Source organism: Sminthopsis crassicaudata, chromosome 1 (genome assembly GCF_048593235.1).
Source record: "Sminthopsis crassicaudata isolate SCR6 chromosome 1, ASM4859323v1, whole genome shotgun sequence".
NCBI lineage: Eukaryota > Metazoa > Chordata > Mammalia > Dasyuromorphia > Dasyuridae > Sminthopsis > Sminthopsis crassicaudata.
Window position 1 is genome coordinate 426765032 of NC_133617.1, and position 26775 is coordinate 426791806.

Genomic DNA, 26775 nt, shown 5'->3' on the forward strand with positions numbered 1-26775 from the left:
CAGTTAATCATAGATGTATACTGTAATTTGTATCTTTATAAAAAGTAATAGAATTTGAGAAGCTGCTATAGAAGTCTTGTAAGAAAACCAATCTAAAATAGGAATTTTTAACTTTTTTATGTATATTTCTTTTGGTAGATTTGTGGAGTCTATTGACTACTCCTCATAATGTTTGAAAATGCATAAAAAATACATGTGAGTGATAAAGGAAACTAACAACTTAAAAAAAGTTTCTCATTATTAAAGAAAAAACAAGTTCATACACCCCGTATGAAAACCCCTGATGAACATTTTCAGGACTTTAAAATTTTAAGCAGACTAGATTATATGCTATTTGATGCTTGTCACAATAGTTATGTGTCAAATTTATAAATAAAAGATTTTCTTAAAGACAGTCTCATATTTGTCATTGTTGAGTGTAGATGAGGACAACTTCTTTAGCCTTATATATTCTGTACCATCCTGAGATTACCTTTCCATCTCCTTTTTCTTCCTTCAAACTAGAACAATAGAATCCCCTAATGCTATAGTTAGAAGGGACCTAGAGAGCATCTAGCATAGGAGTTCTTAACATTTTTTGTGTCATAAACTTTCAATGACCTTCATGAAATCATGAAACTTCAGTGAAACCTTTGGGATCTTTCTCAGAATAATATTTAGAAATGCTTACTGGTTTCAATGACACCAGTAATATTTAAATAATTATAAAATATTTTTAAAACTACTTTTACAGAAACCAAGAAATTTTTCACCATAAAGACTGAAGGTTTCCAAGGGAAAGCGGCTTGTCCAATGTCAAAGATCTAGTTAGAACGCAAGAACTGAGTCTCCTGACTTTTAGTTAAGAGAACTTTGTGCTGTACCAAATTGCCTCCTTCCTTTCCTCCCTCTCTCCTGTTAGAAAGGGAATTGCATTACTGATTTTTGCATAGTAATTATTATCTCCTTCAAAAGCAGCTTTGGAAGAAAGTTGAGATTGTGGCAGAGAACAATCAAATCTCACAAGTTAGGGCAAATGTGCCATATGTCTTCTAACTCCTGGGCACAATGGGGAGCCTCCTTAACTACTTTCCTAATGCCCCCTCTTGCATTTCGGTGTTGGAGGCACATATGGTGCCGTTTCCTTTTCCCGAGGAATTTCTTTACCGATATTGTTTTCTGTCACAACCTTAATATTCTTTTAATGTACTGCAGTTGTTTGCTCTGATGTTAATCCTTTATCCCTTGTTAGGAAGGCTTCATTACAAATGACAGAACTGAAAACTTCATTTCTAAGCTGAGAACCAATTTTTTTTTTTTTTTTGGTCTCAAATTCTGGTTTTCAAATGATTGAGCCAGAAGAGAGCTTAGGCTTAATTTGCTGTGATATGGAATTTCAAATCTGCAGGCTGTATGGCTATGGTTTATGAGTCCATGAACACTTGGGGAAAATCCATGGCATTAAAAAAATTAATGTCTTCCCTACAAATTCCATTTTAAAACATTGGAATAGATCTGCACATCCCAATGAAGATTATGATTGTGAAATCTATGAAATACCAGGGGTTTCCTATCATTTTGTCCTCCCTTTATTTCACAATGTCAGCATCTGAAGATGGCCCACAGACTGAAGGTAATAATTTCTCTACTTTACTTTGCTCTTTAACTATCCTAAAATTTCTTGGGAGCCTTATGTCCAATCTGAATTTTTCTTTGAGGCTTTACCTGTAGATGTTTTGGAATCATTGTCTTTTCAGTTTGTGTCTTGAGCTTTCCTGTTGTTATAGTAGTTTTTCATGGTTAGGTTCTTTGTTGTTTGCTCATTTTCTCAGCTTATTTCTTGACTTCAGACTTTATTTACCCTTGGGCTCTGCCCATCTCTATGGGTGGGTCGAATGTCTGTATTCAGCTTTTGTCTTTATGGTTTTCTGTTCTTTCTAAACAGGTATTCAATCCTCTTAGGTAGTCTTTGACATTGCTGCTGCTTCTCACTATTGCATGCTATCCTGCTGACAAGCCCTCATCCTAATATCCACAGAGTTCTCTTCCTATCTTGAGATGGGAAAATATCTCATTGATTTTTGTTGGTTTTTTTGCTCAGAATTTGGTTTGATATTCTTCTTTTAAAGTATTGTGAGAACTCAGAGAACTGACTTCATTCTGCTCTTGATTCCAATTCATCTTTCTAGTTTGAATGTCAAACCGGGGGTGCAGGTAACTAAGGGGATTTCCCAGAAAATGTTTTCAAAGCCATGATCTTTTAATGACACCTGATAGATGTATTCTTCACTCTAATGGCTAGTTATTTAAGTAGGACAATAAAATTGGACAAATATATTTGGAATTTTGATTTCCCATTGTCATTCCTTTAATGGTAAAGGAAACCATAATGGTATCACACTAAACAGAAGCCATGAATATATAGGAAGAAACTAGTCAGTTAAATTTCACAGATAGAAAAGAAAGAAGAGTCTGTATCATCAGCTGCTTACCAATTATGAATAAAAGTCATTGACCTTGGTCAATGCTAGTGAGTATACTTTCAGAACACACACAAAAAACGAATTCATTTTTTGACCTTTGATTAAAAAAATACAATTTTAAAAATTTAGCACAGTTTTTCCAATAGCTTATGTCTGTACAGAATTTTTTTCTATTGAATTTTCATACTGCTTCTTTTGCCCTTTACCCCAAAAAAGGTTACCTTTTAAATTGATTGCATAAGGAACCTTTAAAGAAAGTTAGGGTTGTATTTCAAGAGCATCCTAGATTTATTGTATCAAATAGAAAATCAGAAAACACACAATAAACTTCCTGTACCCTTCTTTAAACTCTTTCCTACTGATTTAGTAGGAATGAGGGAAAGATTTAGAGAAAGGAAAGGGTCTTTAAACCTGCCCTAAAGATCATGAGAAAGCAATTTTTTTAAAAAAAGAGCAACTTTATGTTTTTGTACACTGTACATTCTTTTGCTGATGTTTCTTTTCATATTAATTAGTTATTCAAATGTTTTTACCCCTCCCATCTGAGATAGATTAAAAGAAAAAAATGTTTTGTTCTTCAGAGTGTCAAGTATGGTGTTTTAATGGCCAAGAAGGGACTGATGGCAGCCAAAATTTAGGGACAGATAATACAAGAAATGATAAAGAAAGTGATCTGGGAGAAAACTGTAAGAACGATCCTTCCCAATTGCTGAGATTATTTAGGAGAGGGAGTAACATGGCTTGATAGATAAAATGTTAGACTTGGAATCAAGAAGACCTGAGTTCAAGTATTGCTCTAAACTGCTAGCTGTATGACATTGGAAAAATCACTTGGCCTGGTTTTCCATTTTTTCATCCATAAAATGGGGATAATAATATTTATCTCCTTCTAAAATTCTTGTGATTATAAGATGAAGTATTTAAAGTGCTTTATATACTTTAAAGTGCCAAATAAATGCTAACTATTTATCATTATCATCATCATCATTTACAATGTTACTCAAGCTGTAGAGTCCTTGATCTTGAGTCTGTGAACTTGTAGCTTATTGCTGCTTTTTTTGTAACTATATTTTACTGTAATTGGTTTCCTTTGCAATCCTTAAATATTTAATTTAGTGTATTTTTAAAAAACTGTAATTCTGAGGAGTCCAAAAGCTTTACCATGGCACTCAATTAAAAAGGTAAAAAAAGTCTAATTATGCATGGGATGTTGTTGCTTTATATTTGAAATACAGAGGGGAAGGGGGATTGCGATTCTTGGAATCTAGACTCATTACTTATTTTGGATTTGGGAGAATGTACATTACTTCCTCAAGTTTGGTAGTTATTATATTCCCCCCAGTAATAATTTCTTCTTATTCAATATTTTCAAATAGTCAATTCTTACCATTTTTATTCAGCAACTTAAGATGGTTATAGTGTAGGATGATGTTAAGCTGTTTGCTTAGTTGCCATCTCTTTGTTTCATTGAGAAGATTAGAGTACAGTTAGGATTTCATTTTTTGTCTCTTTCAGGGGAAATGAGAGAAGCCATTAACTGTTCTCTTGCCTTTCTTGGATGAGGTGGTAGGGGAAGTCTCCAGTTTGCTGTTTTTTATGTGTTCTCAACTTTATTGCAATTACAATAACTGGATACACACTATAGAGGCAATTGCATTTGGGAACAAATTGAAAAAAAATTTCCTTTGTTTCTTTAAAGACAAATCCCCATTTGTTTAAAAGACACTCTGCTAAGAGATGCTGTATTAAACTATATCTGTGTAAGCAGTTATACAAAAAGGATTGATTTCTTTATCATAACTTTATGTTGCTAGTTATTCAATAACCCAGATTATGCTATATATCTAGTATATCTAAAAAGAAACCTTTCTCATCAATGTATTTTCATTTGGGGACATGAGGATAATAAAGCTGAATTTCAGAATCAAGTAGTATTCTCTCTTCATTTTTTTTAAAAAGACTTGTTTGAATTTGTATTTTTGGTTGTTGTTTTTTTTAATAACCAATTATACAGAATATATGCAATTGTCATTGGCTGAAGAAAATGTTTCCTCTTGTTCTCATAACTCCTGGCTGGCCATCAACATCACCAGATGCCAAGCTTTCGGCCACCGTTTTCCTGAAGCAGCATCTGGCTCCCTGGCAGACGCCACATGCACATGAGCTGATGATTCTGGAGATGCAGCTGGGCCTGCCTGGCCACTGATGGGTTGTGTGGGTTGCCCCATTAGTCTGCATGCTACTTGCTTTTGGCTCACCTTTTGACTGAGTCTCATTTGAATATTTTTTTAACCCTCTTTCGCAGGTTCTTTCATGCGTGCGTTTTTCATGAGTTCTTTATATGATCTAGTCACACTTTAAAAATAAAAAAGAGAAAAAAGGAAAATGAATTTCATATACTTCTAGTATTTTATATGGGTAATACCATTTGACATTCTTCCTTTGTGAGAAAATAGTTCAATTCTTCCCTGTAGCTATAGCAAGATTTATTGTTTGATTTGAAAGAATGGTTACAGCTACAATTTGTTGTTGTTTGTTTTTGTTTACCAGAGAATTCATGGATCATGTTGCTTTTGAATCAACTCTCTACAATTATTTTGTTCCCTCATTAGTTAAAAGTAGGAGTTGGCTTAGAGTGCCTTGTTTCCTGTGCCTCCCACCTGTCTTTTCAGCAGCAATTGTCTATCTTCCAACAAATTATGTCCTTATTCTAATTATATTTTAATCTTTTGCTGGATCTCAACTAAAGTGATATGGGCAACTACTTCTCCCAAGACAGAATGATGCAGTAGAAGAAAGGTTAGATTTTGAGGGAGAAAACCTGTGTTCTAATCTTGTCACTTAGTATTTGGGTGACAGTGAATAAGTCACTCTTTGGGCTTCATTTCCCTTCCCTGTCAGATAAAGTAGGCAGGCAGGCAACAAGTTGTTTCAGAGGTTTGGATTGTTAATGATTCAATGGTCATAAGGATGACCTTGTCTAACTGTAAAATCAGATAGGGGCCTAAATTTATATTGTACTTTCTATCTTAAGGGAATAGAATAGGAAATGACAGGACAAAAATTTCAAGCCAGAAAGGATCTTACAACTTTATGCTGGTAAGGGAATTCTGAAAGTTAGTGTCTTATTCAAAGTCACAGATTTTTTTTAGATTGTGTTCTTATACATTCTGACTCTCAACAATTTTCTTTCTTATAGAATAGAAGATTGTTTAGCTTAAAACATTTAACTGTTTTGATATATGTATATAATATATGGATAGAAATTGTGTAGATGGATTCTATACATGTACATGCACACACATATAAATTATACATATGTGAGTGTGTCTCTGTATGTCTAAAATATGTATGTCTCTGTTTATTTTTCACCACATTCCAAGGCCAAACCTCACTTTCACTCATGAGGAATCAAAATAACTGTCAAGATATTAACTTTAAAAACAGCATGTCTATGAATTATCATCAGGGAAAACATTTGCAGATCTACCATTAGTCTTGCAAACTTCAGATTTGTGATTAAGTGGTCAATCCTGGTTGTTGACATAGGTCACAACTTTTACATTCTTTTGTAGCTGATGTTCATACGTTACTATGCCTAAAACAGAATGAACTGGAAGCTGAATTCTGATAATACCCTTTTCTAAATTTACTTGGGATGTTCTGGAATGAGATCCAGAATCCATGAAGTCTACTTAAAATAGTCTTCAGAAACATGGTTTCACCTCTACAACAACATCAAAGTCAACCTCATGTTAAATCTGGAGTTTGAACATTAACCTGATTTAGAAAGCTGCCATGCACTGTATTAAGGTCCTTGGCATTCAAGTGTGCCAAGCATTTAGTGAATAGCAATGTTCATTTCTGCTACATTCTTCCAAGATTTAACATTATCCAGACCATATTGACTAAAGCTGAGATTTGTGAGCAAACGTTGGTGTGATACAAATTTATATTGCATATTGAGAGCATCTTTTCTTTTCTAAACAGAGGTGCTAACCTCATTGAAAAAGGCATCACCTCTATCTCCTATAATTAAATGAAATTTAGTTGCTGTAATCTAGGTGGTCATTTTCTTTGTTTTTGAAGATTTTTAAAAAATTCCCAATTGTCTTATCTGGCCATTGGAAGCAAGCTGCTATGAGAGCTTCTACTGGATTTCATTTGGAAAGGGCAAGTGCTCTTTGTTCAAATTTTAATTTTAGAATTTCAGACAAACAAATGCCTTTCTCTTCTGTGTGTTTGCTAGTCTACATAGTGGCATTTAAAATGGAGCCATGGCATGGAGTCAATAGACAAATCTATTTATTTATAGCTGAGTGACCTTCTGCTCTACAGTATTATGGATTTCTGGCCACTGACAAAGATACAGATTCCCCTTGAATATCTGGCTCATATTCAAGATGGGATTTGGAATATCTTTAAAAGAAAATTCTCTGAGTCATAAATTGATTTCACTAGACCCTGAGGGGGGTGGACACTTGAGTTGGTCTTGATACTCCCTAAATCAGGTACATACATTGCCCCAGAAGATGTTTTGACGGACTAAAGATGAGGATGAGTTTCCTCTGAGATGGTCAGTACTCTCCTCCTCCCTCCATTTCCCAAACAGCCAATTCTTGTGCTGGTTTTAGACTCAGTGTTAAAATATAGAGGATAAAAGGGAGAAGAATAGCTGGAAAATACATTTGCCCCAATCAGGTAAGGTTCTTGAAAGGGTGAAGAGACACTCTGTAAAAGCCGAGCTCAGAGAAATTGTGCAGCAAGTGAAACAATAATACATTCAGTTTGATTTTTCCTCTCGTTTCTCTGCACACATGGCCTTATTAAGTTCCTAAACATAAACACATTCCTTTTAAAATATATCTTCAAAGTCGACTTGAGTTCTAGCCCTATAGGGACTTGACATATCAAAAGAAACTTGCTGACATAAACTGGTATGTTGAGCTTGATCTATTCTAATATATGATTTTAATGTTTCTCATTTTCTTGCCTTGCCAGCGCACATCTATCATACACTGTCACATTTAAGTTTCCTAAATTACTGCTTTTAACTTTTTGTCACTTATTCAGCAAAGAGATATATTCTAAAGCTCAGCCTTTTTTTCTGTGATTGTATCTTAATATTAATAGTTTGAGGGGGAAAATGGAAATTTTTGCTCAGTTAAGAAGACAGCTTTGGGTGGAGGGGAGGAGGGATAACCGGAATTCAATATTATCCTGGTTTCAAATTCAAGGCTTTATTTAATTTCTGCCCTTCCTATAGAATTTGGAGAGAGGAAAAGATAGGGAGTCTAGAATGTACCCAGCAATGTAATTACTGGAATGAGAAAGGGTCCATCTTTGATATATCTGTTTATAACTGATGAAAAATTTATTTCTTGTTCCTAGTCCATGCATGAAGGGACAGTAGATGATATACTCCCACTGATAAAAGGAGAAAAAAGAAGATCATATACTAGCCATTAGTGAACTTGAGTATCATTTGACCTTAGCTAATCATGTCCAGGTTTTCATAATTCCAGCTTTATCTGGATGGGTTTTTTCAGGCAATTTGAAATGTAGTTGTCTGACTGAGTATAGAAAGAAGGATTAGGGAAATAGCATTAGTTTGAGAGGTCACAAATCTGATTTTAGAATATATAATGTCTCTTCTAGAATATTGAATGAATTTGGACAAAGTCTTTGAGCCTCAGTTTCTTTACCTATAAAATCAACCAAATCATAGACTATACACTGAGAACACAAAGATGAAAAAAAAAAGATTCTCAGCCTTGAGACTCTTACATTCTATTAAAGGAAATAAGCTCTATACATATAAGTAGATACAAAATACAATGTAAATGTAAGGGGGTAGCCTTAGTATATGGGTAGGTCAAGAAAAATTAACAGAGGCTTAGAGAAAACTGGGCATTCCAGAAGTAGATATTTACTTGAAGAATTCTAGATATATGGAACAATCCATGCAGATGGAGACAGGCTGGATGAATTTTCTCTGAGATGGTCAGGACTCTCCTCCTCCCTCCATTTTCCAAACTACCAATTCTTGTACTGGTTTTAGATTCATTGTTGAAAAAAATATAGATGGATAAAAGGGAGAAGAATATCTGGAAAATACATTTGTCCCAATCAGATAAGGTTCTTAAAAGGGTATTATATGATGAACAGCAAGAAGACCAATATGAGTATATCATAAATATGTTTGAAATCAAGCTATAAAAAACTTTCAATGCCAAAGAGTTTATACTTGATCCTATAAGTAGAGGGAGGAACCATTTTAATGTATTGAGAAGGAGAATGGCATGGTCATACCTTGGCTTTAGGAATATCAATTTGGCAGCTGTATAGGAGATACATTGGAGAGGGGAGATACTTGAGGCAGGGAGACTAATAAAGCTACGTCTCCATGGAAGGTGATGGGTACTTAAACAGGGTGGTGTTTATGGGAATGTAGAGAAAAGAACAGAAGGAAATGATGTTTTATAAATAGAATCATAAGATGACAATTGATTAGATATGGGGATTAGAAAGATTGAGGAGTTCACAATGATTCTGTGATTACAAACTTTTGAGGGAATTGAGATATTTCTAAAATTCACACCCTCCCAAAACTCTATGATTCCATAATTTCAGGAAGACATTGTATAGTTATATACGATATATAAAAATATGATATTATGTAGATATATGCTGATATATATGATAATTATATATGCTGACATATGGAGAAAATATTAATAGCACTTGGAGGACTATAAGTAAATCACAGGAGGGGATTTTTGGTGGTTATTGTCCATGATAATGATGTTTCTGTTCTTTTTTTTTTTCTTTACTACCATTGTTTTCCTTTTTCTCTCCTTCCTATCCTTTGTCTCCCTTTTCCCTTCTCTTTCTTCTTTTCCCTCAAATAGGACTGTAACTGCATCTTTGATCTGATTGGCAAAGTGGGTGAGTAGTATACTTAAAACTTTTTCATTTTATATGACATTATGCTGCAATGGATAAAAGTACTGAGCCTAGAATCAGGAAGACCTCAATTTAAATCCAGCCTCAGATACTTAATATCAGTGTGATCCTGGTCAAGTCATTTAGCCTTTATCTGATTCAAATTCCTCAACTATAAAATGAGGGTAATATTAGCACCCTTCTCCCAGAGTTGTGACAATCAAAGGAGACACTGTCAAGCTATTATCACAGTATTTGGCATATGGCAATCACTTAGCAAATATTTGTTTCCTTGCTGTGTTCCTCATTTACATATATAATTTTTTGGCCTAGTGATGTGATTTCATTGGCATTTCATTGGGATGCTCCTGACTCCAATCCTCTCTACTATTGCAACTGTACTGCAGTTTATTATTTTAAGAGATTGAATGATTCTCCCAAGATTACATAGCTAGGATATGTAACAAGTGTTATTTGAGCCCACATTCTCCTAATTCTGAAACTGATTCTCTATCTGCCACATCATCTTTTGGTAATTAGCTGATAGCTCATTCTGTTCTCTGGAAAAAAGAATCTTTTTGAAGTGAACAATAATTTTAGGAGGGAGGGAGGGATGCTTACAGTTGCATAAGAATGATCTTGCCCTGGTAGAGTGGAAAGAAATACTAGCTTTAGAGAGAAGCTTTAGAGAGAACTGAGGCTGAAATCTGATTTATAATTTTTACTTATCATCAGCTGATCCTGGGCAAATCACTTAATTAGATTAAATTTCTACATCTTTAAAATAAATATTTACACTAGATGGATTTTGAAAACTTTTTCAACTAAATCTATGTTCCTAAATCTTGCAATATACACTATGGCTATATATGTCTTCCTCTTCCCTTTATGATTTCCTGCTCTGTGACTTCATTCATCTCTGTGACTCCCCAAACTCCTTTTTCTGACTGTTCATCCCTTATGTGTGATATCTCCCCCATTACAATATCCAACACTTTAGTGTAAAGACTGAATCACTTTTTCATTTGTGTCTCTGATGTTTTTCAATGTCTAGTAGATAATAACCACTTAAATGTTTCTTTCATTTTGTTTTTAATCTATAGTTTTTGAGTTTATATATAAATACTCGAGGCCCTTATTATTGGTCCTTCTTTGGGGTTTTGTCACCTGTGAACTTATACTTGTATATGTTAACTATTATTCTTCTCCTAACTTTACAGATATTTTCCATGGTTTCTAATTAGGCTAATTTATATAGGCAGTTTCCTCTCTTCCTTTTTTATATTTCATTTTCAGCTTAAAGCCCTTTCTGATTGCATTTTTGAGATTTACAGGTAAATTTTTTCTTATAAGTGCTTATTTGATATACCCCATCTTTTGATAGAAAAGAAAGGGGAAGAGAAGCATTTATATAATGTTTGTTGTGTGCCAGGCATTTGTTAAGCACATTTACAAATACTACCTCATTTGATTCTCACAATAACATTGCTATTCTTATTCCCATTTTCCAGTTGAGGAAACTAAGGTAAATAGAGATTTTTTTTTAAAAAAGGATCACACAGCTATGAAGTGTCTGAGGCAGGATTTGAACTCAGGTCTTTCTGAGTTCAGATTCAACATTCTTCTACATTGTGCTACCAGTTTCCTTAATAGGATAGGAAGATATAATTCTTGTATTTTAAGTCTTTGTTCAGAAATACAAATCTTTTTCTTAGATATCTTCTTAATTAGATGTTTGTCAAATTTTATCTTTCTATTCTGTCTCTCTAGCCTTTTGTGGATTATGGTGATGAGCTTGGATATATACTTATTTATCATTGAAAGTACCATTTGGTTGAGCTCTCAGGACTGGGGCCCTTGAGTCTCTCTGCTCTGCACTCAGTGTTGATCTTTGGACTAGATTCAGTCTAGAGGAAGTTGACTTCCAGGAAGGGAACATTCCTTGTCATATTCCTTGATTTCTTTTGTTATCTAATTATTTAAGTCACTGAACTGACCTAATATTAGATAGATTTTTGGTTCACAATGATGAGATAGGTACTATATTTCCACACACATATAAAAACTTATAATCAGGTATTGAAAGAACAGGATTCAGTAACACCTTATAATAACTGGTAAAATCTGCAAAAATAGTTTTACAGACTAATTGAGCTCTTTATATTTTAGCTTGGCTTTGTATTGCTCAAATGTCTTCCAGTTTATGTCAGTTGATAAATGGTCAAATTTGTAAGAATTTTCTTGTTAGTGATGACATCATTTAAAAAATTAATATATTTAAGATTATTCTTCAGTTACATTTTTACATTTGTTTTTAAAACTTTTGAGTTCCAGATTCCCTCCCTTATCTCCATCCCCAAACTCCATTAAAAGAAACACATATGAAGTTATATAAAAAGTCATGTTGTGAAAGAAAACATGGATCTCCCATCCACCAAAAACACTCGAGAGAGAGAGAGAGAGAGAGAGAGAGAGAGAGAGAGAGAGAGAGAGAGAGAGAGAGAGAGAGAGAAAGAAAGAAAGAAAGAAAGAAAGAAAGAAAGAAAGAAAGAAAGAAAGAAATTAAGAAAGAAAGAAAGAAAGAAAGAAAGAAAGAAAGAAAGAAAGAAAGAAAGAAAGAAAGAAAGAAAGAAAGAAAGGAAGAAAGAAAGAAATTAAGAAAGAAAGAAAGAAAGAAAGACAAAAAAGAAAGAAAGACAAAAAAGAAAGAAAGACAGAGAAAGAGAAAGAGAGTGAGGGAGAATGCTTTGACTTGTATTCTGTCACAGTCAATTCCTTCCCTGGGTATGGATAGGATTTTGTATCATAGGTCACTCAGAATAGTCATTGATCATGATTATCCCAGAATATTGATTTTATTTTTTTCCAATTACATGTAAAGACAAGTTTTTAAATTTTTTGAGTTCCAAATTTTCTTCCTGACCTTTCCCCTCCTTAATATGGTAAGAAATTTGATAAAGGTCATATATGTTTAAACACATAACATGTATTTCCATATTAGTCCTGTTTTGAAGGAATAAACAGACCAAAAGGAAAAAAAAATACAAAAAAAAATAAAGAAAATGAAAAATAGTATGCTATAGTTGACATTTATTAATTCTTTTTCTGGATGTGGATAGCATTTTTAATCATGAATCCTTTGGAATTGTCTTGCATCAGTATATTGTTGAGAATAGGTAATTCACACATTGCAATCATGTACTATTTATTATTCAATCATTCCCCTTTTAATGGGTATCCTTTGATCGGAATGCTATATCTTGAACTGGAAAGAAATTAAGAAGTCATCTGCTTGTTGGACAGGTAAGATAATTGAAGAAAAGAAAAATAAGAGTGTGGGAAAAGATTATAAAAAATTTTAACATAAAATATAGAATTTTTTTATTTGATCCTGGAGGTAATAATGAACAACTGGAATATAGTAAGTAGAGGGAGAGTCATAGAAGAGAAGGGATAAAGTCAATTCGTGCTTTAGGAAAATCACTTTGGCAGCTATAGTAATAGTCCAAACAAAAAGTGAGGAAGCCCTGTACAAGGATGCTGGCAGTATCAGAGAAGAGAAGGGGAGATATATTAAATATGCTGCAATTTACCAGATTAACACAAATCTTCCAAAAATCAATAGATGAGGAAATATAATACTTAAATAACCATTTCTTAGAAAAGGAAATTGCACAATCAATGGATTCCCTAAGAAAAAATTCCCAGAACTAGATGGGTTCATAAATGAATAAAACCAAATAGTTAAAGAACAAATAATTTCAATACAATGTATTTTAAAAAAATAAGTAGAGTCCTTCTATGACATTAATATGGTACCAAAATCTAAACCAGAAAGAACAAAAACAGAGAAATTGTAGACTTATTTTTCTAATGAATATTGATGAAAAATTTTAAATCACATACTAGCAAGGATTTTATAACCATATATCACAGTAATCATACACTATGACCAGATGAAATTTATACCAGGAATATAAGATTCTTTTGATATTAAGAAAACTATCAGCATAGTTGACTGTAACAATAACAAAATCAACAGAAATTAAATGATTATTTCAATTGAGGAAGAAAAGACTTAATAAAATACACTGTCCATTCCTGTTAAAAACTAGAAAGTACAGAAATATATGGATCTTTTCTCAAAATGATGTGTGGTATCTATCTAAAATAATCAACAAGCATTATCTAAAATGGGGATAAGGTACAAGTCTTCCCAATAAAATCAGGGGTAAAGCAAGAATGTCCATTATCATCACTTTCATTCAATATTGCACTTGAAAAGCTAGCTATAGCAATAAGAGAGGAAAAAGAAATTGATGGTAGAAGAGTAGGCAATGAGGAAACAAAGCTATCATTTTTGCAGATATGATAATATACTTAGAGAATCCTAGATGATCAACTAAAAAACAGTTAAAATGATTAACAACTTTTAGCAGCTTCAGGATATAAAATAAATACATGTAAATTATCAGTTGTTATTTTGCCCAACTGCAAGACAACAAATCTGACAATCCAAATGAAATGAATTAATATTTGCAAATTTATAAATTGTGCAGATTAACAGAAGAGGAAAAAATTACTTAAATTGGCCTATTTGATTTGATTTTTTCTTCTTTCTTGAAGTTTTTTTTTCCCAAAATACCATATGCAAGGATAATTTTTCAACATTGAATCTTGAAAAACCTTGTGTTCCAATTTCCCTCCCCCACTTCCCCCACACCATGCCCTAGATGGAATGTAATCCAATATATGTTAAACATGGTAAAATATGTGTTAAATCCAGTATATGCATACCTATTTATACAATTATCTTGCTACCCAAGAAAAATCAGGTCAAAAAAAATGAGAAAGAAAATAAAAGTCAATCAAACAACAAAAAAGGGTGAAAATGCTATGTTGTGATCTACACTCAATTCTCATTGTCCTCTCTCTGGGTATAGATTGTTGTCATCATCACAAGACCATTGGAAATGATATCCATCATTTCCATCAGAATAGGTCTTCACATAATCTTGTTGTTTCTGTGTACAATGATCTCTTGTTTCTGCTCATTTCACTTAGTATTAGTTCATGCAAGTCTCTCTGTGCCTCTCTGAAATCATCCTGTTGATTCTAGTAGAACAATAATATTCTATAACATTCATATACCACAATTTATTCAGCCATTCTCTAATTGATGGACATCCATTAAATTTCCAGTTTCTAGCCACTATAAAAAGGACTGGCACAAACATTTTTGCACATGTGAGTCCCTTTCCCTCCTTCAAGATTTCTTTGGGATATAAGCTCTGTAGAAACACTGCTGGATTAAAGGGTATGCACATTTTGATGGCCCTTTGAACATAGCTCCAAATTGCTTTGGAATTGTTGGAGTAGTTCACAATTCCGCTAACAATGTATTAGTGTCCCAATTTTCCCACATTCCCTCCAACATTCCTCAATATCCTGTCCTGTTATCTTAGCCAAACAGACAGGTATTTAGTCATATCTCTGAATTGTCTTAATTTCTGTGATCAATAGTGATTTGTAGCACCTTTTCAAATGACTAGAAATAGTTTTAATTTTTTCATCTGAAAATTGTTCATATCATTTGACCATTTATCAATTGGAAAATGGCTTGAATTCTTATAAATGTAAGTCAACTCCCTATATATTTTAGAAATGAGGCTTTTATCAGAACCCTTAAATGTAAATTTTTTTCTCAATTTATTGCTTCCCTTCTAATCTTGTCTGTATTAGTTTTGTACAAAAGGTTTTTAACTTAATATAATGAAAATTATCTATTTGGTGTTCTATAACGTATTCATGTTCTTTGATGGTCACAAATTCCTTCCTTCTCCACAGATCTGAGAAGTAAACTATCCTATGTTCATCTAATTTGTTAATATCACTCTTTATGTCTAAATTATGAATCCATTAAGAACTTTAGTATATAATGTTAGGAGTTGGTCAATACCTAGTTTCTACCATACTAGGTTCCAATTTTCCAAGTAGTTTTTGTCAAATTGTGAGTTCTTATCTAAAAGCTGGGGTTTCTGGGTTTATCAAATACTAGATTGCTATAGTTATTGGCTATTTTGTCCTATGAACCTAACCCATTTCCCTAATTGACTATTTCTTTGCCAGTACCAAATGGCTTTTATGACCACTGCTTTATAATATAGTTTTAGATCTGGCACACATAGGCCACCTTCATTGGCAATTTTTTTTTCATTAATTCCCTTGAAATTCTTGATCTTTTGTTCCTCCAGATGAACTTTGTTATTTTTTCTAGATCTGTGAAATAGTTTCTTGGGAGTTTGTTATGGCACTAAATAAGTAGATTAATTTAGGTAGTATTGTCATTTTTATTATATTCACTTGGCCTAACTATGAGCACTTGATATTTTTCCATCTGATTAGATCTGACTGTATTTGTGTGGAAGGTGTTTTTCAGTTGTGTTCATATAGTTTCTGACTTCCTTGGCAGTTTCCTTGGCAAATAGATTCCCAAATATTTTATATCATCTACAGTTATTTTGAATGGAATTTCTCTTTGCATCTCTTGCTGCTGGCCTTTGTTAGTAATACATAAAAATATTGATGATTTATGTGGATTCATTTTGTATCCTGCAACTTTGCTAAAGTTATGAAGTTTCTAGTGGTTTTTGCAAAGAATGATCATTTGGTTTCCTCCTTACCTATTCTCATTCCTTTATTCTCTTTTTCTTCTCTTATCACCAAAGCTAACATTTCTAAAACAATATTGAATAGTAATGGTGATAGTGGGCAACTTTGTTTCATCCCTGATCTTATTGGGAATGATTCTAGTTTATTCCCATTACATAACATGTTTGCTGATGGTTTTAAATGGATGCTACTGATCATTTTAAAGAAAAGTCTATTTATTCCTATATTTTCTAGTGTTTTTTTAATAGGAATGGGTGTTGGGCTTTATCAAATGCTTTTTCTGCATCTATTGAGTTAATCATATGTTTTTTGTTAGTTTGGTTATTGATATAATCAATTATGTTAATAGCTTTCCTAATATTGAACAAGCCCTGCATTCCTGGTATAAATACTACTTAATCATGATGTATTATCCTGGGGATGACTTTCTAAAATCTCTTTGCTAATATTTTATTTAAAATTTTTACATCAACATTCATTAGAGAAATTGTTTTATAATTTTCTTTCTCTGTTTTCATCCTACCTGGTTTAAGTATTAGCACCATAAAAGGAATTTGGTAAGACGCCATTTTTCCTTATTTTTTCAAATAGTTTGCATAGTATTGGAGATAATTATTCTTTAAATGTTTGGTAGAATTCACATGCAAATCCATCTGCCATGGGGATTTTTTCTTAGGGAGTTGATTAATAGCTTGTGCTATTTTTTTTTTTTCTAAAATGGGACTATTTAAGTAATTTATTTCCTCTTCTGTTTATCTGGGAAATCTATATTTTTGTAGATATTCCTCCATTTCTCTTTGATTTTCAAATTTATTGGCATAAAGTTGGGCAAAATAACTCCTAATAATTGCTCCAGTTTCCTCTCTATTGGTGGATAGTTCTCTCTTTTCATTTTTGAGAGTACTTATTTGATTTTCCTCTTTCCTTTTTTTTAATCAATTTAACTAAATCTTGGTCTATTTTGTTGTTGTTTTTTTTTTTTCATAAAACCAACTCTTAGTTTATTTATTAATTCAATAGTTTTTTTAGTTTCAATTTTATTGATCTTTTATTTTTAGAATTTCAAGTTTGGTATTTGATTTGGGTTTTTTAATTTGTTCTTTTTCTAGCTTTATAGTTGCAAGCCCAATTCATTGATCTTCTCTATTTTATGCAAGTAAGCCCTTAGAGATATCAAATTTCCCCTTATTACTGCTTTGGCTGCATCCCACAAATTTTGGTATGTTGTGTTATTATTGTCATTCTCTTAGATAAAGTTATTGTTTGTGTCTATAATTTGCTATTTCATTCATTCATTCTTTAAGAGGAGATTATTTAGCTTCCAATTACTTTTTGGTCTATTTTCTCCTGGCCTTTTATTGAATATAATTTTTATTTCATCATGATATGAAAAAAAATGCAATTACTATTTCTGCTGCATTTGATTTTGAGATCTTTATGTACTAATATATGGTCATTTTTGGTATAGGTTCCAGGAACTGCCAAGAAGAAAGTGTACTCCTTTCTTTCCCCATTCAATTTTCTCCAAAGATCTATCATATTTTGTTTTTCTAGTATTCTATTTACCTCTTTAATTTCTTTCTTATTTATTTTGTGGTTTGATTTATCTAGTTCTGAGAGAGAAAGGTTGAGATCTCCCATTTTTATAGTTTTGCTGTCTATTTCTTCTTGTAACTCTCTTACCTTCTTATTTAGGAATTTAGATGCTGCACCACTTGGTGCACATGTGTTTAATGCTGATATTGCTTCGTTATCTATGGTACCCTTTAGCAAGATGTAGTTTCCTTCCTTATCTTTTTTAATTAGATCAATTTTTTCTTTTGCTTGATCTGAGATCTTGCTTTTTTGTCTTCAACTGAAGCATAATACATTCTGCTCCAGCCTTTTACCTTTATTCTATATGCATTGCTCTGCTTTAAATGTGTTTCTTGTGAACAACATATTATAGGATTCTGGCTTTTAATCCAGTCTGCTATCTGCTTTCATTTTATGGGAGAGTTCACCCCATTCACAATTACAGTTAAAACTACTAAATCTGTGTTTTCTGCCATCATATTATCCCCAAATTATACTTTTCTCTTTCCTTTTCTCCTTTCCCTCTTCCCCAGTATTTTACTTATGAGTACTACTTACCTCAAGGAGTCCTCCCCCTATAGAGACCCTCCCACTTTCTTATACCTTTCTTCTACTATTCCTTTTATCCTTTCTATTTAGCCTTCCTCTTTCCTTTTCCCCTTTCCCCTCCCACTTTTCTATAAGGTGAGAAAAGTTTCTTGGTTAAAACCAATTTAAAAAAAAATTGAATTCATTAGTGAACTCCCTAAGAAAAAATCTCCTAGGCCAGATAGATTCACAAGTGAATTCTAGCAAACATTTAAAGAACAACAAATTTCAATGCTATGTACACTATTTGGAAAAATAAATGAAGAAGGAGTCCTGCCAAATTCCTTCTATGGCACAAATATGGTACTTATACCTAAACCACAAAGAGACAAAAGAGAGCAAGAAAAGTTGTAGAACAATCTGCCTAATAAATATTGAAGCAAAAATGTAAATATAATATTAGCAAAGAGATTATGACAACTTATTAGCAAGATAATGCAGTATGACCAAGTGGGATTTATACCAGGAATGCAGGGCTGGTTCAATATCAGGAAAACTTACATAAGCAACCATATCAATAACAAAACAATTTCATATGAAATTCTCAATAGATGCAGAAAAAGCTTTTGAAGAAAATGCAGCACCCATTCCTATAAAAATATTAGAGAGCATAGGGATAAAGGGAATTTTCCTTAAAATCATAAGCAGTATCTATCTGCTTGCCAATAGCAAGCATTATTTGTAATGGAGAGAAACTGGACATGTTCCCAATAAGATCTAGGGTGAAACAAGGATGCTCATTGTCACCACTATTATTCAATATTGTATTCTTTAGCAATAAGAAAGAAAAAGAAATTAAAGGAATTAGAATAGGCAATGAAGAGATAAAAGTATCATTATTTGTAGATGATATACTTAAGAATCCTAGAAAACAATCCAGAAGCCTATTTGAAATAATTAACAGCTTTAGCAAAGTTGCAGAATATAAAATAGACCCACACAATCCATTACTAACAAAGCCCAGCAGCATAAGATAGAAAGAGAAATTCTATTTAAAATAACTTTTGACAAAATAAAATGTCTGGGTGTCTACATGCCAAGATAAACTATATAAAATATATAAACATAATTACAAAACCCTTCTTGTATAAATAAAGTCAGAACTAAATAATTGGGAAAATGTCAGTTGTTCATGGATAGGCCAAGGTAATATAATAAAAATGATAATTCTATCCAAATTGGTCTACTTGTTCAGTACCATACCAATCAAACTGCCAAAAAAAAATTTGGTAGCTAGGAAAAATAACAGCAAAATTCATCTGAAAGAACAAAAGTTCAAGAATATAAAGGGAATGGCTGAAAAAAAAATACAAATGATAGTGACTTAGCAGTACCGGACCTAAAACTATATTAAAAACAGCAGTCATCAAAATTATTTTGTACTGGTTAACAAATAGCGCTGGATCAGTGGAATAGGAGATGTACACAAGGCGCAATAATTAGTAACTACAGTATTCTTATACTTGATAACCCTCAGATGCCAGCTTCTAGGATAAAAAGTTACTATTTCACAAAAATTACTGGGAAAACTGGGGAAAAATGTCAGAAACTTACATCTCACACTCCTTATCAAAATAAGGTCAAATAGGTGTATGATTTGGACATAAAGAGTGATATCATAAGCAAATTAGGAGAGCAAGGGATAATTTATCTATTAGGTATTTGGAGAAGGGAGTGATTTATGACCAAAGAACTTGAGAACATTATGAAATGCAAAATGGACAAGTTTTATTATATTAAATTAACAAGGTTTTGCACAAACAAACCAACACAATTAAGATTAAAATGGAAATAGAAAGATGAGGAAAAAAATCTAACACCAGACAGTCAGTATTTCTGATAAAGATCTCATTTCTAAAATATATAAAGCATTATGTCAAATTTGTGAGAATACAAGTCATTTCCCAATTGATAAATTATCAAAGTTGATAAATGATAAATATGAACAGATAATTTTCAGATGATGAAATTAAAGCCATCTATAGTCATATGAAAAAATCCTCTAAATTATTATTGATTAGAGAAATGCAAATTAAAACAACTCTGAGGTAATACTACATACCTCTTAAATTGGATAAGATGACAAAAAGTGTTGAAGGGGATGTAGGAAAACTGGGATACTAATGCATTGTTTATGGAATTATGAAATGATACAACCATTCTGGAGAGCAATTTAGAAGAACTATGTCCAAAGAGTTCTAACACTGTCCATACCCTTTGACCCAGCAGTGCTACAACTGGGTCTGTATTCCAATGAAATCATTAATGAGGGGAAAGGAGATATGCAAAATGTTTGCAGCAGCTTTTATTTGTGGTAACAAAGAATTGGAAAATGAGTAGATTCCCATCAACAGAGAATAGCTATATACATTGTGGTATGTGAAGGTAATAAAATATTATTGTTCTATAAAAAATGATTATCAAGTTAATTTGTAAAGTCTTTTAGAAAGTTTACATGAACTGATGCTGAACAAAACAAGCAGAACCATAATTAGCTGTTTTGAGCAGGACAGTGATCGAAGACAATTCCAAAGGTCCATGATGAAAAAAAATACTATCTACCTCCAGAGAAGTAATATAATCTGAATATAGATCAAAGCATATTTATAAAAAAACAAACTTTTTTTGGTTTATATTCTCTTTTGCAAAATGACTAATATATAGAAACATGTTTTCCATGACAATACATATATAATGTCTATCAAAATACTAGCCTTCTCAAGACAGAGAAAGGGGAGGGAAAGAGAATCTAGAACTCAAAAATTATTTTTTGAAATGTTAAAATTTTTACATATAAATAATAAAAATGAACTAAAATGTTCTTCATTAAAAATTTTGTCAGGTCCTACAACAGATTTGATATGTGAGTTGAGAGATAGTAGTCAGTGACACCAAAGTTATCAAACTGGAGGACTAGAAGATGATGGTTCCCTAGATAGTAGTAGATAAGGCAGGAAGGGGATGGTGTTTTATGGGGAAAGATAAATTGAGTTGCTCTCTAGATTTATCAAGGACAACTATTCTTACCAATCCCTTACACAGATACAGATAAAAAGAAAGTGTGTGTGTGTGTGTGTGTGTGTGTGTGTGTGTGTGTATGTGTGTGCATGCTCATATCCTGAATTTTGTAGATTCTTGATTTTTGTTAACATCATTCTCAAGAGAGATTAATTGGAATTTCCTTTCAACTCCAAAGTACTAGAATTTTCATGTATATCCCCCAAATTAAAAAAAATAATAAATAAATAAATAATTTAAAAGTACTTACATTATATACTTAATAGTACTTATATTGTGACTTCATCAACATCCTTTCTTGATATCAACATTATGGATGCTATATTATTGCTGATGTTCACACTTTTCTAAATTCTTTCACCATATATTTTGTCAAATAGCAGACAGGTTGCTTGGTGCTTATTTTCAGCTCATAATGATTTTGAAGCCACAAACAACTCCTGTAAGAGCATTTTAACACTGCAGATCAGATGAAAAGGTTTTCCACTTGGCAATCAGCTTCCCAGATGTTAAAGTGATAACATTTATCACAGTTAGATATTTCATAGTATCACAGTGTTTAGAGGTGCAGCCAACACTCCATTATCAATGGTGATGAGAGGAAGTGTAGGAATAATTGAAATCTACAGAAAACCCTCATTGCCATTTTTGTTCATGATTCCTACTTCTTTTAACAGTTGAACTTTTTACTAGACTACACATACGATTCTCATTATCTCCTTCTACTCCCTTTTCTTACCATTAGTCAAGACCATAGATAGCAAAAGGGACCGAGCAAGGATTTGAATATTTTCTGACTAGTCTAAAGACTTCATGTTTAGTATGCATACAGTTAACACGATGCATTTTTTTCTAATAGAGAGAAAACTTCACTGTGATCTTTCATACATGGTTTTTAATTCTGTTTTGACTAGTGTGATTTTGGATCAATTATGTTTTTCTCTAAATCTTTGTTTTCTATAAAAAAAGGAATAGGAGAAATTTAATCAATTAATAACCATTTATTTATTACTACTAAGCACTGTGCTTAGTTCTAGAAAGATAAATGCAGAAATCAGGGAAGATACCATGTACAATATGAGAGTATATAAAATGGATTAAAGATAATTTTTGTATATGTGGAGGGTGCTGGCAGGGGTGAGGTCAGGGGGAGAGATTAGCATTTAGAAATGTAATCAAAAAAGTTTTGTAAAATGTGACATTCGAGATGAAGTTTTGAAGTTAAAAATTCCATGAGTTGGAAATGAGGAGGGAGTGCATTCCAGGGATAGTTGCATATGCACAATGATGGAAGATGAAACATTGTATGTGAGAAACTAATAAGAAAGACAGGTTGGATGAAATATATAAGGTGTGAAAGGTAGTAATATATGATGAGACTGGAAAGGTAAGTTGAAGCCAGTTGTAAAGTCCTTTAAATGCTATATACAAGTTTGGATTTGATCCCAGTACTGAAGGAACCATTGACTTTTACTGAGCAGGGAAGTGCCATGATCAGAACTGGTTTTTAGGAAAATCACTTTGGAAATTCTATATTAGATAGAGCAAAGGGAGACATTCAAAGTAAGGAAATTTTATTTTTAATTTATTAGATTAAAAGAACTTTTTTTTTGTTTTCTTAGCAAATATTTATTAAATATCTAATATGTACATAGAAGAGGACTCAGTGTTAGAGGTGATAAAAAGCTTTTATAAGGTATTCTCAGGAGATTCAGATGCTGCATTCCTGAGCAAGGGGAAATATATCCAGCTATTTGTCTCCTCTCTACAACTCTCATTACTGCTGTGGTGCTGGGAAGAAGACAATATTCAGCTCAACATTCATTTTTAAAAAGAACTTGCTATTTTAGGCACTGGGGATAAAAAGACAAGATAATAAACAAAGAAATTAAATTGTGCTGAAGAACTATAGCTATGCAAGGGGTGATTAAGGTCATTAAAAATGAAGCAATTTTGTCTTGTACCTATAGAAGGTGGAGGGTGGGAAGCTAGCTTTAGTGGAGAATGCAATTTCAAAGATACTGCTTTGAATGAAGTCTCTGTTTCTATATGGGAACAAGTGAAAAGGGAGTCAAGAGATTAAAATGGATATTTGTAGTGCCCACAAAATTTGCCTTGGATCCCAAAGGGTTTTTAGCTGGTGCTTCTTAAGGTATCCAAGGCAAATTTTCTCTTTTGTGGGAAGTCCAAGATCTTTTTTCCTTCCTTCCTTCCTTCCTTCCTTCCTTCCTTCCTTCCTTCCTTCCTTCCTTCCTTCCTTCCTTCCTTTCTTCCTTCCTTCCTTCCTTCCTTCCTTCCTTCCTTCCTTCCTTCCTTCCTTCCTTCCTTCCTTCCTTCCTTCCTTCCTTTCTTTTTCTTTCTTTCTCTCTTTCTCTCTTTCTCTCTCTTCTCTCTCTCTCTCTCTTCTTTCTTTCTTTCTTTCTTTCTTTCTTTCTTTCTTTCTTTCTTTCTTTCTTTCTCTTCTTTCTCTCTTTCTCTCTTTCTCTCTTTCTCTCTTTCTCTCTTTCTCTCTTTCTCTCTTTCTTTCTTTCTTTCTTTCTTTCTTTCTTTCTTTCTTTCTTTCTTTCTTTCTTTCTTTCTTTCTTTCTTTCTTTCTTCTTTTTCTTTTTTTTAAAGCTCTATTGTTACCTCCATTGCCACTTTCTACCTCTCGACTCCCTACCCCCTCAAAAAAAAAGGAATTTAAAAAGGGAAAAAAAAACCCTTCTTTTGAATCAACAAGAATTCTCTGGGGGATACAAAAAGGGCAAAAATTCTTTGATAAACAATTTTATATGGATGAGATGTACCTACAGTATTACTTGAAGTTGATCTCAACAGTCAAAAAATGCACTAATATTGAGGAAAATTATGAAAAAACACCTGCAGAAAAATTCTTGTAACAATTAATAACTGGTGATGCAAAACATTCACAATTGGTCCATGTCTAACAATGTAAATCTCTTTCCATCCATTTAGGCCATCACCTCTCTGCCAAGACATAGGAGGCATGCTACATCATCATCTGCTGAAACTGTAATTGTCACTCAATTGAACAAAGGTCTCATGTTTAAGGTACTTTTCTTTTAAAGAAACTATTTTAGTCATCAAATAAATTACTCTGTTTTTTTTTTTCATTAATTCCTACAAATCTTCTAATATTGCTTTCAACCCATTCCTTTTGTGATTTCTTAAGACTAAATAATATTCTTTTACATTCATGTAGTATGATTATTTTGTAGGCATCCCTTAATTGATGGGTAACTTTCTACTTTTTGGTACATGTCTATAACAAAAAATTCTGCTTTTCCTTTGATCTCTTTATAGCATAATCTTAATGATAATTAGTGTTGTTTAATTGTGTCTGTGATCTTATCTGAGGTTATTTTTTTTGGCAAAGATACAAGAGTGTAATGTCATTTCCTTCATCAGTTCATTTTATATAAGAGGAAACTGAGTCAAAGAAGATTTAGTGACCTACCCAGCTGTCACACAGCTGGTGAGTATTTGAGGGCTAGATTTGGAGTCAGGTCTTTCTCACTCCATATTTGGCACTCTTTCAACTGCAACCTAGCTGCCCCATTGTTGGGTAAATGAGTATGTATGCATAATTTAATGCCTTCTTGTGTACAGTTCCTCATTTTTCATCTGGCTGCACTACTCTGTAGCTTTTCTGACTTTACTACGCCCACAAAAGTTCATTATTGATAAAGCCTCATCATACTACAAAACATCATCAGCCTGGTGCTTCATGTCATAATTACCTTCTGCCTCTCTGATTGGATGGTGAAAACATGAAATCTCCAAAACTTCATTTAATAAGTGATTTCATGTCTGAAATCTCTTTATTTCTCACCTGACTATACTGTTCTGGAAATTCTTTGACCTAGTATAACCCCAAGTTAGAAAATCCACCCTGCTATGTTTTAGCTTCTTTTCGCTATTTTTTACTTACTTTGTGAGCTCTTTGAGGTTAGGAGCTAACTTTTTTATTGTTTTCTTATCTGTATCTAAAACTTAGTACAGGTGCCAGACATTGAATAGATGATTAATAAATATTTATTGATTAGTATTATCTATTGACTAAATGACAGTTCTAAATGGTTGGCCCATTTTATAGCCCCACCTACAGTGCATTAGTATGGCTCTCCTGCCATAGGTTTTTCAATAATTGTAGTTTTCCTTTTTTTTTTTTTTTTAAGTCTCCTTTTTCCAGTTTCATTGGTTATTTAGTAGAAGCTTAGAGTTGTTTAATTTTTTTCCATATAATTGTTTATAGATTGCTTTTTTTTTTCTTTTGAGGACTACCTGTTCATATCCTTTGACTATTTTGTTGTTGTTATTGTTCAAGGGTTGCTAAAATATATTTGTATCAGTTCCTATATATATTAGATACAAGATTTATGAGAGAAACTGGCTCCAAATACTTTTGTCCCTGCATAATAGTTTTACTCCCCCCCCCCTTAGGCTGGGGTTAAGTGACTTGCCCAGGGTCACACAGTAGGAAGTGTTAAGTGTCTGAGACTAGATTTGAACTCGGGTCCTCCTGAATTCAGGGCTGGTGCTCTATCCACTGTGCCCCCTAGCTTCCCCCATTTTCATCCTAAGCCTTCCCCTATGTCATGCTGCTTTCTTTCCCTTCTAAGTTCCAAGTGGTATGCAGTGTGTGTCCAAAGCTATTTATCTCTATCAGGATTAATCCCTCAGTTGGGAACTCTAGTAGTCCCCCCCCCCCAAAAAAAAATAAAGTGATGGAGGATCAGATATATTAGTATTAAATTTGGAACATCTTATTGAAATTGTGATGTAATGCTGTGATGTATTTCTGGTTCATCTTTCCAAAAGAAAACAGACAGATTAATTTAACAGATATGACCCTTACCCTCACAGAGTTTAGCAGTTCTGAACTTCTTTCTAGTCATGGGGTTTTATGCACCTCCAACGGTCTTGACTGAATGGTTCCCTTTTTGAAAATACAGTTTATTTTTTAAAAGCTACATTTAAAATGATTTTTTTTTTCCTTAAGAAAAAATCTGATATTGAACAAAGGCTGAAGTCAAGAAGAAATAAGAATGAGCATCTTTCCTTTAGATTTTGTGTTTAGTTTGAGATGGGTAGTGAATATCCTGTTAGCAACCATTTGCAAGATGAATAAATATGCTCTGGTATCAAGAGAATGTTGGTCAAGACAGAGTGACCTAAGGCAGATTTTTGAAGTTGCTCAGCTCTAGCTTTGGCAGCATTCCATCTCTCTGTTCAGTTCTCTTTTAGGACTGCCTTCTTTACTCCTCAAGCTCAGAACAGACTCCTCAGGCTTTCACCTTTCTAGCACCCTGAGTGCAGCATCCCACTAGTATTGGCAGGTCAGTCAGAGGCAAAACTATGGAACAGACTCTGCAGGTCTCTAGAGCCATCATTTTCCCTATGCTCAGCTCTGCTTCCAACCTACCATGGGCTCACATGTATACATCACCTCATTCTCTTTCCTAACTCTATAAAAAAACCATTAAAGCAGACATATCCTTCATTTATGCTA

The 26775-nt window shown here is 33.0% G+C and overlaps 1 long non-coding RNA gene across 1 annotated transcript in view; it reads left to right on the forward strand.

Annotated features, from left to right (window-relative positions):
- The window catches only part of LOC141554872 (uncharacterized), a 56322-nt gene extending 32007 nt beyond the window's left edge, over window positions 1-24315 (forward strand). The window contains exons 2-3 of the long non-coding RNA XR_012485993.1: window positions 9374-9410; window positions 24219-24315. This is a non-coding gene — a long non-coding RNA (uncharacterized LOC141554872). The remainder of the gene's footprint in view (window positions 1-9373; window positions 9411-24218) is intronic.
- The last annotated feature ends 2460 nt before the right edge of the window (window positions 24316-26775 follow it).